Source organism: Xyrauchen texanus, chromosome 30, assembly GCF_025860055.1.
Source record: "Xyrauchen texanus isolate HMW12.3.18 chromosome 30, RBS_HiC_50CHRs, whole genome shotgun sequence".
NCBI lineage: Eukaryota > Metazoa > Chordata > Actinopteri > Cypriniformes > Catostomidae > Xyrauchen > Xyrauchen texanus.
Window position 1 is genome coordinate 39298069 of NC_068305.1, and position 14823 is coordinate 39312891.

At 39.5% G+C, this 14823-nt stretch overlaps 1 pseudogene; it reads right to left on the reverse strand.

Moving 5' to 3' along the window:
• Positions 1–13394: 13394 nt before the first annotated feature.
• On the reverse strand, positions 13395–14462 carry LOC127623962 (serine/threonine-protein phosphatase 2A 65 kDa regulatory subunit A beta isoform-like; annotated as a pseudogene).
• Between the last annotated feature and the right edge of the window lie 361 nt (positions 14463–14823).

Consider the following 14823-nt stretch of genomic DNA (forward strand, 5'->3'; position numbering starts at 1 on the left):
AAGCACACAGACCGGATCAGCACTACCGCCTCTTCATATCCTACAAAACAACACCAACATCTCTAATGATCTCGTACCGTTGATGTCATAACTCAACTTTCTGATCTCAGTTTGACCTCTCCAAAATCATCATCACCTCAGATGAATGAATTTGAGTCTTTATTGGGACTAACGGTTAAGTACTGTAGTAGTTATTTGTTGCTAATAAATAAATAATAATAATAATAATATATACAGTATATCTACCAGTATCTGGCATCGACCAGTAGGGGCTAACTGGTAACCTTGGTAACAGAAATGCAAATTTCACAAGAGTTCCAGAACATCGTTTACTATGTAGGCAACCTAAAGAGTAACTGAGAGTTTCTCTTGGGTTTCTGGCAATAGCTTCTTCACAGAAGCATTTCACTGTGGACCAAAAATATTCCTGTGAAATTGAATTAATTAATTAATCTGGTTAATTTTCTCTGAACTCTGACCCCAGATTTGGAGCCTGAAAGAGGTACTTTTCTTAGGCAGCTTGCCTCTTCCAGGTGACATCTTTAACATCGCGAAATGCATTCTGAGTCTACATTTTAGAGATTTGCTAATTGCATTAATGTAGACCAGAAACATACTTTACACAAGCAAGCAAACTGCTTACACGAGTAACTAACTTTTACGAACATGCTTAGCGAGATTCTCTTCAAACGGTTGCTTTGAGGTGATTGTAGTTGAGCTGAAAGAGAGGACATTTTATGCTAATGCCTATTACTGCGCCCCATGTTTTATGCTAAGTTATTGTATCATACTTGAAATTGCACTTTGCCGCATTTTGTAAAACTTGTGAAATTGAGCTTGCATACCTATAGTGTTTGCATCCACATAATTGCGTAGAATAAGTTGTAAGACTTCTACGTGAGATACATGTAAGATGTTGGTTCTGGTGGGTTTAGGCTGGTCTTGATATACCTTATCCGGGATGCTCGTGATGTTCATTCCGCGTAGAGCCGTGGTTCTCAACTGGTTTGATTTAGGACCCAGATTTTACACCGGATGTCAAGTATTGCGTCCCTTGTTGCAAAATGGAGTTATTGCATTTATTAATATTCAGTATAACTATAATTACTATTAATTAAAATATTTGATCCACACAGGTCACATTTTATTTTGTTATTTGACTAACTGTACTGGCTTCTACCAGCTATTTAAGTGTTTTTTAATAAAATAACTATCAAATTATATTGTTTAATTTGACTATAAATTCTAAACACTGAACATAAAATAATATATACTAAATACAACTAATAAAATACACTAGTTTATGTTCAAAATCATAATGACACACAGCTGCAAGTAACTACATTTTTCGCTTCAAAAAGTGAAGTGACTCAGTGAATCATTTGTTCCAACTAGTTCATTACAACCGTCCGAGTGAACCAATTCATTAAAATGATTCACTAAAATGATTTACACTTTCTAACTCTATATTTAAGTGATTTGGTCGATTTTTAAAAATGTTTATAGTGGTTAATTGACATGAACTGCCCGAACGAATCGATTCTCAAAATGTTTAGACTTGCTATGAGACGGAGATGATGGTGTCACACATTTGATTGGCTGCAGCGTGGACAATGCAGTGTGACAGAAACAAAGTAGTGTTTTGTCATGTTATGACTCGTTGGAAAAAGCAGATTTTTACTGCAATAGCTACTCTATTGTGAAAATAGTAGAACTACTGTCATGCTATTGTATAATGGAATTACTGTAAGTTAATCGCTAGCTAGTTGTTTTCCAACACTGATTCGGGGGCACGGCACAGCTTTTTGGAGCACCCTAGAACCCTCATCTGAGGCTTATTAATAAAAAAAATTATACTTGAATTGATATTTATTTCGGCAGTCATTAATTTACAACACAAAAAAAGAGGACTTTTTATGCTAATGCCTATTATTGCACCCCTTGTGGCAACGTTGAGTAATTGCATCATGCTAGAATTGCACTCTTGACTTGCATACTTTACAAAAGTGAAGAATTGTTTTTAAAATCAAACACTGACATTTATTAAAATAATAATTAAAAATAATAATTACAATAATATTGATCTCAGCAGCCAGCAAATTTACAACACAAAACATATTGTGGCAAACCATGTTAGCATTGCAGATTAACACTTTTTTAATGCAGTCTGGGTTGTATTTTCTTTAAAAAAAAATGCCATGCAACCTGTCCGTGTTGGCATCAGCCTAATTTGGCTGGTGTAACCGATCATTTGAGCCGGCGTCAGCCGGCATGGGAGGCGAGTGTGCTAACAAGGAGGCTTAAGGCTACAGCCCCTAGCGTCAGTCACTAGTGAGCTTCTTGAGGCCAGGGAAGTGAGGTTTATACATATCACACAGCTTTCATGTACCAGCTGGCTCCTGTTACACTCAACCCCCTAAACCTCACTTTCATCCGGGTTACGGCACCACTGCAACCGGTCTTGCTCTACTTGCTCCGAGCAGGATTTGAACCAGCGTTAGTTGGCATGGAAGGCGGGTGTGCTAACAAAGAGGCTTAAGGCTACAGCCGCTAGTGAGCCTCTTGAGGCCAGGAGAGTGAGGTTTATACATATCACACAGCTTTCCTGTACCAGCTGGCTCCTGTTACACTCAACCCTCTAAACCTCACTTTCATCCGGGTCACGGCACCACTGCAACTGGTCCTGCTTGACCTGCTCAGAACGGGATTCAATCTGGCGTCAGTTGGCATGGGAGGCGGGTGTGCTAAGAAGGAGGCTAAAGGCTACAGCCGCTAGCGTCAGTCGCTAGTGAGCCTCTTGAGGCCAGGAGAGTGAGGTTTTCACATATCACACAGCTATCATGTACCAGCTGGCTCCTGTTACACTCAACCCCTAAATCTCACTCTTATCCGGGTCACGGCACCACTTCAACCGGTCCTGCTCATCCTGCTCTGAGCGGGATATGAACCGGCATTTGAAGTTGGCATGGGAGGTGGGTGTGCTAGCAAGGAGGCTAAAGGCTACAGCCCCTAAGCGTCAGTCGCTAGTGAGCCTCATGAGGGCAGGGGAGTGAGGTTTACACATACCGAGCAGCTATCACGTACCAGCTGGCTCCCGTTACACTAGATTCTACAAAGTGATGATAAATTTGCACCAACATACCATAGAGTTTGATTAGACAAATCTCTTAACCTCAACAACAAAAAATATGGTTTTCTCCATCATTTTTCAAAAGTTGATAGCCAGTTTATTTTCCTAAATATGCATGATTATTCAGTATGAATGGTTGCATTTTATTGTTTGCATTCTTAGCATCAAAACAGATCTGTGACACATTTTTGGGGCTGCGATCCACCAGTTGAGAACCACTGCCTTGTGGGCAGTTCTTTTGTTTGGAAATGTAGAAATTAGCACTTTAAAGCAAGCCAGCTGCCTTGTCTCATGCAGTTTCATACAGTGCTTCCCTCTGTTAGTGTGTGTGTATATTGTACTGTATGTGTCTTCATGTGTGTTTTTGTGTGTATCAGGGGAAGACATATTCATCAATAGATTCCTCACCTTACGACTTCGTGAGCAAAGCCACAACAGCACACCCTGTGTCTGCAGTGCATGACAGGACATAGCTTTGGATGGTCGTCTCCATTGCAACCACAACCCTCGTCCAGTTTTGACCTGGCAGCTACTGAACTAAACCTCTGTGGAGACATTTCCGTGTCATTTGGGAGGGCTGAAACAGGATGTAAAGGTCCTTTTCCCGTTTTATTAAGACACAGCTGTATTTGTATTGGACGAACTCTGGGTTGGTGCTAGTTTATGCAAAACAAGCACTTCTTTCTCAGTGCAAAGTCTCCTGTGTTCACAATAAAAACAGTTTTTTGGAATGTTGGTGTAAAATAGGAAAAGGATTTGGACTTGGGAATGTTCTTGTTGTGGAACAACAAGGACTTGGGAGCTGCCTTGAACTCTGTGGAAGGAGAAGACTTTATAAACTCAGTGGGAAATGATGGCAACTATGGAATAGGTGGTTTGGAGATGGTTTTAATGTGCATACAGGCTGCACACGGTCCTGTGCATCTTCCGTCTAACTCATCACCCTCTCGATTTCACCAAGAGAAAATTACTGACTCCAGTGACACTTTATTTGTCAGCAGTTCTGTCTTCTATGGGAATATGTAAAGAACAAAAACCATGCGTAGAAGCATTCTCTAATGCCATTTTGTACAAAATGGCAAGTCTCATGAGAACATGTCCAGGTCACATTTTAACCCAAAAGAAAGATTTTAATTTAATTTATTTTTTTTTTTATCTCAAATAAAATACATTCTATTTTTAGGACCATTAAGAATTACAACATTATTTTCAAGTAAATTAAGCACAATGTAATTCGTATTATCCTCTATGGTGATTCTGTAATTTTCATAGTTATGTTGTTACAGTATAAAGTACTTTTATTACAAATGTTTTTTAATCAGGATAAATGAATGGCAGTACAACTAAATATGATGTATAAATTACATTACAAGAGACATACATTTTTTTTTACAATATATATATATATATATATATATATATATATATATATATATATATATATATATATATATATATATATATATATATATATATATATATACACCGATCAGCCACAACATTAAAACCACCTGCATAATATCGTGTAGGTCCCCCTCATGTCACCAAAACAGCTCTGACACCTCTGAAGGTGTCCTGTGGTATCTGGCACCAAGATGTTAGCAGAAGAAAGTCCTGTAAGTTGTGAGGTTGGGCTTTCATGGATTGGATAGATGCTCAATTGGATTAAGATCTGGGACTTTGGAGGCCAAATCAACACCTTGAACTCTTTGTCATGTTCCTCAAACCATTCCTGAACATTTTTGCAGTGTGGTAGGGCGCATTATACAGCTGAAAGAGGCCACTGCCATCAGGGAATACCGTTGCCATGAATGGGGTGTACATGGTCTGCAACAATCTTCAGGTAGGTGGTTTGTGTCAAAGTAACATCAAATTGAATGCCAGGACTCAAGGTTTCCCAGCAGAACATTGCCCAGAGCATCACACTGCCTCCACCAGCCTAACTTCTTCCCATGATGCATCCTGCTGCCATCTCTTCCCCAGGTAAATGACGGGCACACACCCAGCCGTCCACATGATCTAAAAGAAAATGTGATTCATCAGACCAGGCCACCTTCTTCCATTGCTCCATGTTCTAGTTTTAACGTTCACATGCCCATTGTAAGTGCTTTCAGTGGTGGACAGGGGTCAGCATGGGCACTACGCGGCCCCATAAACCGCGAGCTGTGATGCAGATGTGTTCTGACACCTTTCTATCATGGCCAACCCGTTTTTCAGCAATTTGTGTTTAGTAGCTCTTCTGTGGGATCGGACCAGACGGGCTAGCCTTCGCTCCCCACGTGCATCAATGAGCCTTGGGCGCCCATGAACCGGTCGCCGGTTGTCCGGTTGTCCTTCCTTCATATTCTTACGCTTGACCATTTTTCCTGCTTCCAACACAAGAAATTCAAGAACTGACAGTTCATGTGCTGCCTAATATATCACACCCCTTGACAGGTGCCATTGTAACAAGATAATAAATGTTATTCACTTCAACGGTCAGTGCTTTTAATGTTGTGGCTGATCAATATATATATACATATATACACTCACCTAAAGGATTATTAGGAACACCATACTAATACTGTGTTTGACCCCCTTTCGCCTTCAGAACTGCCTTAATTCTACGTGGCATTGATTCAACAAGGTGCTGAAAGCATTCTTTAGAAATGTTGGCCCATATTGATAGGATAGCATCTTGCAGTTGATGGAGATTTGTGGGATGCACATCCAGGGCACGAAGCTCCTGTTCCACCACATCCCAAAGATGCTCTATTGGGTTGAGATCTGGTGACTGTGGGGGCCATTTTAGTACAGTGAACTCATTGTCATGTTCAAGAAACCAATTTGAAATGATTCGAGCTTTGTGACATGGTGCATTATCCTGCTGGAAGTAGCCATCAGAGGATGGGTACATGGTGGCCATAAAGGGATGGACATGGTCAGAAACAATGCTCAGGTAGGCCGTGGCATTTAAACGATGCCCAATTGGCACTAAGGGGCCTAAAGTGTGCCAAGAAAACATCCCCCACACCATTACACCAACACCACCAGCCTGCACAGTGGTAACAAGGCATGATGGATCCATGTTCTCATTCTGTTTACGCCAAATTCTGACTCTACCATCTGAATGTCTCAACAGAAATCGAGGCTCATCAGACCAGGCAACATTTTTCCAGTCTTCAACTGTCCAATTTTGGTGAGCTCTTGCAAATTGTAGCCTCTTTTTCCTATTTGTAGTGGAGATGAGTGGTACCCGGTGGGGTCTTCTGCTGTTGTAGCCCATCCGCCTCAAGGTTGTGCGTGTTGTGGCTTCACAAATGCTTTGCTGCATACCTCGGTTGTAACGAGTGTTTATTTCAGGCAAAGTTGCTCTTCTATCAGCTTGAATCAGTCGGCCCATTCTCCTCTGACCTCTAGCATCAACAAGGCATTTTCAGCCCACAGGACTGCCGCATACTGGATGTTTTTCCTTTTCACACCATTCTTTGTAAACCCTAGAAATGGTTGTGCGTGAAAATCCCAGTAACTGAGCAGATTGTGAAATACTCAGACCGGCCCGTCTGGCGCCAACAACCATGCCACGCTCAAAATTGCTTAAATCACCTTTCTTTCCCATTCTGACATTCAGTTTGGAGTTCAGGAGATTGTCTTGACCAGGACCACACCCCTAAATGCATTGAAGCAACTGCCATGTGATTGGTTGATTAGATAATTGCATTAATGAGAAATTGAACAGGTGTTCCTAATAATCCTTTAGGTGAGTGTATATATATATATATATATATATATACAGAACTGTGCAAAAGTTTTAGGCACTTAAGATGTTTCACAAAAGCATTTGTGTTAAGATGGTTATTTATATCTTCAGCTTTATTGTTTCAATAGGAAATCTAAATGTTAGACGCACAAACATTACTTTTGCAAATAGAAAAGATTAGAATAGAAGAACAGGGAGCCCTGCAACAGATGTCATGTTCCCCACAGAGTCCCCCACTGAACATCGAGTCATTCTGAGATTACATAAAGAGACAGAAGCAATTGAGACATCCGAAATCGATAGAAGAACTGTGGAGAATTCTCCAAGAATCCAGGTGTACCTAGAAGAATTGGGGCTGTTTTAAAGGCAAATACACCAAATATTGATTTATCTTTTTTATGTTTACTGGACTTTGTATGACATTAAGTGATACATGAAATCTATTTCTGTCATTATTTTTGAGGACATCCTCACTATGCAACATTTTTCACAAGTGCCTAAAACGTTTGCACAGTACTATACAAAAATATATATATATATATATAATTGTCATGCAACAATGCCAAGAAAAACACAATATTCCTTAAAACAGTCTATTTTCTTTATGAAAAACGTAATAATAATAAAAAACAAATTATTCTGATTTTGGTGAGAAATATGACCAGGACATTTCTTTGAGATTCAGCCCCAAAAATACACATTGATAATGCAGAATTGTACAGTTCTTTAGAAAAAGATTATTTGCACATATGTTTGAAATGCTTTACTCATGAAAGATTTACCATCAGTTGAACTGGTGGGGTCTTTTTTATTTTATTTTGGTCAACCAACACAATGAATATTGATCACATATCTGATTATTAAGCTAATTTTAATGCTTATCATTCAGATGGCATAATTGTTGTACCATATAGTGAATTGTACAGAAACTTACAAAATATCTGCCATCATATTTAAAATGTGCATGAAAAACAGGATGCTATCTGTCTGTCTATCTATCTATCTATCTGTCTGTCTGTCTGTCTGTCTGTCTGTCTGTCTGTCTACACAAACAGTATGTATATTCTATATATTGAATGTAAAGTTAGTTACTATGCTGAATACATCTGTAAAGCTGATATGAATGTATTGTCATGCTATAATGGAAATATCCAACGACTGCATTTTACTGTAAAGCAATAACATGCAAAGAAAAGATATATGTCAAAATAATTCCTGTACATTTTTCGTATGAATCTTGCGAAAGGAATGTTTAAAAACAAAAACTGTTTCATAGTTTTTGTGGCCTGTTCCTGATGCTTGTTTACCAATCTAACATGCTAAAATGAACCTCACTACACAATGCACTCGACTATGATTCAGTCAAACTGATTCATGAGGTGTTTGTAGAGGTTGTAAGGGAGGACGTTCCCCGTACTTTCAGAGTGTGTGCTGAATTTTATTGAAAACTTTCTCAATAAAGCTTTATCCAGTTTATGGAGCAACTAACCTAGGCTTTTCACGTGCACCCACGTCGAGCTCTGCCACGGATAATACATGGAATATTAGCATTTGATCTCATTGTAATTAGCAGACAACAACTTTAGAAGACAGTAAAATGCTGAGCGGGTCATCTGGGGGCAATTATGAGTGATGATTGGTGAATCGATTCTAGAATCATTGAAACGAACTGTCCAAATGAACCGATTTGCTAAAATGAATCGGACTTCCCAACGCTAATTGGGAGTGTCGCTGCGTCTGAATATCCATGCCTACTTCCCTACTGTGTAGTGTGCCAAAAACAGAATGCCAATGGCAGTGCTGGTCGTAGCCTTTTGGGGGCCATAAGCAAAAATGTTGCGTGGGGGGCCCTATCAGTGTGTTCATAACACTGCTTATAATGTCTTTGAAAGTGTGGGGCCCCCTGGTGGATCGGGGGGCCCTTAGCAACTTGATTTGTATGCCTATAGGGAGGACCGGCACTGGCCAATGGAGTAGTATGTCCGAATTCTCAGTATTCATAAAACAGTAAGCAAGAAATACCCAGATGGCTTACTATTTCAGGTGAGATTTTGAAATGTGGATCAACTGGACTCTTTTGAGGAGAAAAAAAAAAGCTGGATTTGAAAAAACTAAAATCAAACGTCAAATAACCGTGCATCGGGTGGCTCATTTTAACTGTAGGGGAGAGTGGGGCACAAACTAACATGGGTCTAGTTGTTACACACATGGCTTAAAAATGTCCAAAAATACCAGAAAATTTAATTTTTCTTCTTCACATCGGTCCTCCTGTTTATATGTATTTGCCCACGTCTGTTGCCTTTGACGACAATAACATTGACCAGCAGGTGGCGCACTAACTTCACTTCAAGAGTTTTTATGATGACAAACCTGCAAGTATTTGAGGGCAATTTAGCACCTGCCAGTATAGTGCATTTGGTCCATAATTACAGCTGTTTAGACTAGGAAAACTGCTCTACCAGTCAATCGGATATTACAACCCTGTCAGGGTTCATGGAGTTTTGCAAGGCAATTTTTTTCATGGCACAGAAATAATAAAAGCATAGTTCACCCAAAAAAAGAATAAGAAAAAAATTAGAGAAGTCTGTTCTCTCACCCTTATGTTCTAAACCCGTTTGACTTTGATCTATGGCACACAAAAAGAGATGGAGAGCCAGAATTTTAGTATTAAAAGGATATTTCACCCCAAAATTAAAATGATCTCATCATGTACTCACCCTCAGGGCTGGACTGGTAATCTGGCATACCGGGCATTTTCCCGGTGGGCCGACACACTTTGAGGTCGATCAGGGGCGGACTGGCTATCGGGAGAACCGAGCGGTCCGGTGGGTCGGCCGCGAAACGGGCTTCTTAAAGCAACACGATTGCTTTTGGTGTGAAAAAGATCAATATTTACGTGCTTTTAAACTATAAACCATCGCTTCCGGACAGCAGCATTCACAAGAGCGCTGAGTTCACACGGCCTATCGTGTGACGAATTTGCGTTGGCATGTTTTGGATGTAATCTCACGTTCTTCTCTCAGTTGAGACATCCAGAATAAGCACACATGCACCATTATGAGTAAACAAACAGATACAAATCTAAACCAAAAACCAATGAGGCTTCTGTATTTGTAATGTGGACTGGGAAAATGGAGATATCTGAAAACGTTGATGTATTTGTTGTCATGTGACGCAGTCATGTGATCCATTCAACCAAAACAATGGCGGCCCGTGTTATAACGGTGCTGTTGTGCCTGATATTCACTTTGATAGCGTTGGTATAATTGGTGTCTGGCGACAGAACACGAGGACAATTGCGTTTCAGACTGTACATGCAATGGCGATTTTTCTCATGCGCAGTAAGGGGATTAAGTTTTCAGACGTTTCAGTGTGGACTTTGATAAACACTTAAGCGCATACTGTATATACAGAGGGTGCATAATGACAGCTTTTGTTACATGCATTGAACAGCCTATTTTAAACCCTTTGATAAAGAATATTTTAATGAGTCTGATATCTGAGCATGCATAGCGCCATATTACATTTAGGAAAAATGACTTTTGAATTATTAGACTTATTAAATGCGGTGCACGTGTTTGAAAAAAGTAAAATAAACCTGTTTTATCCAAATTAATGTCATTTTTGTATAACACCAAATTTACACCATATAGTGTTAAAATAGAGAACACTGTTATTATGAGTTAACAAATTACACTCTTGAGTAACTTAATCTTTAACAACCCATACCAGTGTAAAAATAAGTGTACCCTGGTGTTGAATAGTGTTAAATTTCAACTATGCAAAGAGACAAAATGAACCCAATTACAGTGTCAATGTGCCAACACTTAAAGTGTTAAAATAACTCTATTTTGAGTGAACCCCATGAGACACTTTCAAACATAGGCGGAAATCGCGGGGGGGTCAGGAGGGTCAGGACCCCCCCCTAAAATATCATAAAAATATGTGTATTGTAAATAATATAATGATATATTCTTAAAATAATTGTTTAAGAAATAAAATGATACAAATCCAAACGGGGTAACAACAAAAAAACCCTTGGTGTCCCCTCAAAAATTGCTCTTGAGAATTGTTATGTTTATTGTCACCCCCAACATTTTGATGAAATTTTCACCCCTGCTTTTTTTGCTGTGCTACATCAAGGTGAACATTTAAATTATATAAAATAGTGAATAGCCCCTATTTTCCATTCTATAGAAGAAAGTCATAAAGCTTAGGACATCTCCATCATATGGGTTTGGAACAACATGAGAGTGAGTAGATTAAAATTGGGTAAAAAATCCCTTAAAAAATATTTGCAATACATAATTCAAATTCGTCTTCATTAGCACAGTATAATTAAACTTTTGTTCTTCTAAGAAAGGCAAAGAAAATACAAACCTGACACACCACTCTAATTAACTGTCATGGAAGACTTCCTGAATCCATTTGGAATTTTGAATTAGTTCCATAGTTTGCCTTTAAACACTGACAATGACACAATTCCCCATTACCAAAATGAATCACCAGATTGTTTAACCCCTGACTCCTTGAGTTAACCACTTGTGTTGGCAGAGTTGAGGATGTCTGACTGCTCTAATGGAAGGTTTTAGTTCCTTTATATGATAAGAGTTCATGAGTAGAATGGATCATTAGTGTTGGAGGCGGCTCAAGTCACACATTTACTAGTGAGTGTGTAATTGGAGGAAGCTGCACCTGTTATTTATCATATTGTGCTGCATCATTTTATTGAAAACTATAACATGCAAAAAATGGATGTAAAATGTCATGTATTTTCTGGTAATATGGAAGTATACAGTATAATGCATTACACGTCTTTATAAATCACATGATGATCTGATGTGGATGATTCTCATTAAACCTGAAAAAATATGTAGCAAGTACTTAGGACTAATAAGATATTTGGCATTTGTGAGAAACTTTTAATGACAAGCACAGTTCCCCCAAAATTCTCATTACTGTATTGTAAATACAGTAGGTAGACAGACAGATAGAAAGACAGAGGGATGGATGGTTGGAGAGATAGACAGACAGACAGATAGACAGACGGATAAATAAACATTACAATATTTACCTACAAGTTGAAGTCAGATGTCTACATACACCTTAGCCAAATACATTTAAACATTTTCCACAAGTCCTGACATTTAATCGTAGAAAACATTGAATGTGAATGATTTATTTCAGCTTTTATATCTTTCACCACATTCCCAGTGGGTCAGAAGTTTACATACACTTTGTTAGTATTTGGTAGCATTGCCTTTAAATTGTTTAACTTGGGTCAAATATTCTGGGAAGCCTTCCACAAGCTTCTCACAATAATTTGCTGGATTTTTGGCCCATTCCTCCAGACAGAACTGGTGTAACTGGGTCAGGTTTGTTGGCCTCCTTGCTCGCACACGCTTTTTCAGTTCTGCCACAAGTGATGGTCACTCCAATACCTTGACTTTGTTGTCATTAAGCCATTTTGACACAATTTTGGAGGTATGCTTGGGGTCATTGTCCATTTGGAAGACCCAATTGTGACCGATATTTAATTCATGGCTGATGTCTTGAGATGTTGCTTCAATATATCCACATCATTTTCCTTCCTCATGACGACATCTATTTTGTGAATTGCACCAGTCCCTCCTGCAGCAAAGCACCCACACAACATAACATAGAAGATACTAGTATACTGACTGCACTCTGAAGCTGAAGAGGAATTGGACAGTCAACATCACAGGCAAAGCAAATGTGTTAAGAATGGAGAGGGTTTACCCATCATTATTAATGTGCCCTGTGGTTAACAGAGGATCTCTTCCATACTGATGGTCTATATAACCTGTGTGCAAGTGGCATGCAGATGTGTTAATACAAATTACACAAATTAGACTTCTTTAAAAAAGGAAAAACATAAAAAGAAAATGCAATAAGGTCAATGGCACAGAAAAGAAAAGCTTGCCTTCTAAATGGTTAATCAGAAGGACACTGGTTCAAACCCCACAGCCACCACCATTGTGTCCTTGAGTAAGGCACTTAACTCCAGGTTGCTCCAGGGGGGATTGTCCCTGATAAGTGCACTGTAAGTCGCTTTGGATAAAAGTGTCTGCCAAATGCATAAATGTAAATATAAAAGGGGGCATTTTATGAGTGTCTTACAGTTACAGGAAGGAAATCTAAGTTTATTGTGGTCCCTTTAAGATGATAAGCATTTTTGTTTTTTAGAATTGGAGAACAGTATAAGAGCATGCCACTGAATGCATGAACATGTGCCTAATGCTTTCATGGGTCTTTGTTCAACAGTCAGTGCAAGACAGAGGGATACAGGAATATTGAGTAATTAAAAAAGTGAAGCAGCAGTGATTCACCCTTTGCCATTCTGTATGCATGCATGGGTCAAAACTCATGCCATTCTTCAAATCAGCACTAAAAGCAAACAAAGTTCAGCCCAGATTAGATTGGCGACTGAAGTCATGCATTACAGTTAAATCCGGACAACTGATGCTTCAGACGTCCACATCTAATAAAATGCTTTCTTTAATTCTATGATGCAATAATGGCTTTGCCAAAGATGGTGGAGAGGCCCATGATGACTGAAGCCAGGGCAGATTTTACATGCTGAGTAGTGTCTGAGACAAGTTCCTTAACACAGGGAAGAATGTATTCCATGATGATCATCTCTTAGTTGTCCTCTGGTAAATTCTCACAGAATTAATTTACCTTGTTGGCAGCAGCTGCTCAAACCTCAGCCTCACAGTCTTTAAGAAGATGCTGGAAGGCCGGCACTAGGTCATTCTTTGTGATCTCTGGACCTACAACCTTCTGCAGATCTGAGAATTTGTCTGCAGCCCATGTAGCGAACCCTCCAGGACTTGTCTTCTGCTGCCTGGCATAGGGTGGGCATTACCAGAGTTTCCAGGTCCTCTTGGGGCAATAAAGTAGCAATGCTGACACCAGCCTTCACAGCCAGAAGATGAACAGAGTCCCGTTCATCAGATGCCAATGCAGTGAAAAGAGAAATTATGTTACTCTTAATATACTCCAGCTCCAATACTTTGGCAAGCTCTCCCAGCTTGGATGCAGCTGCAAGGCGCACCATGGGAGTGTCATCAGAACACGGGTGTGGAAGTGCTGGCGAATCTCAGCTTTCACTGTAATGGAAACTTGTGGGTAGCAAACACTGAAGAGTTATGTGATGTGAACCAATCACCACTGGTCAATCACTTCACCAGAGGTTCAAAGTGCACCTCCAGGTCCACTGGAGAGTGTTCATTGGAGATATTCCTCAAGGACTCCACTGCCTTGTCTCGCACCTTCGTCCTTCAACTGTTGCCAAACTCCTCAAAAGGGGAAGGAGACAGTGTTCATATTCACCTGCATAGTGAAGTTACCCAGTTGCTCAACAAGGGCAAGCAGAACTTCATCCTCATCATAGATGGTATCTGTGAGGAAGGGGAGAAGTTCAGTGCTTGTCCTTTCAACTCCCAAAGCTAAGGCAATGGTTGACAGTTTCTTAATGCTGTTCGACCGTAACTGAACATCTTCGTTCCTTAATTCATCAATTAATATGGCAATGTGATAAAGATAGTCATCGCTGTTAGCTGCTGCCATCTTGGATGCTAAAGGCTGTTTTCGGTCTTGGCTGATTTATTTAGATTTTCCCATGATGTCAAGCAAAGAGGCACCGGGTTTGAAGATAGGCCTTACAATACATCCACAGGCACACCTTCTATTAACTCCAATTAGCCAATTAGCCTATCAGAAGCTAGTGCTTTTGAAAAATTGCTTGTTTCATGCACAAAGTAGATGTCCTAAACGACTTGCCAAAACTATAGTTTGCTTATATAACATCTGTGGATTGGTTCAAAAATGCGTTTTAAAGACTTCAACCTAAGGGTCAATATATAATTGTGGGAGATTTTGAGTTTGAATAATTCTGGGAAAAAATATATTTATTTACAAAATATTATTA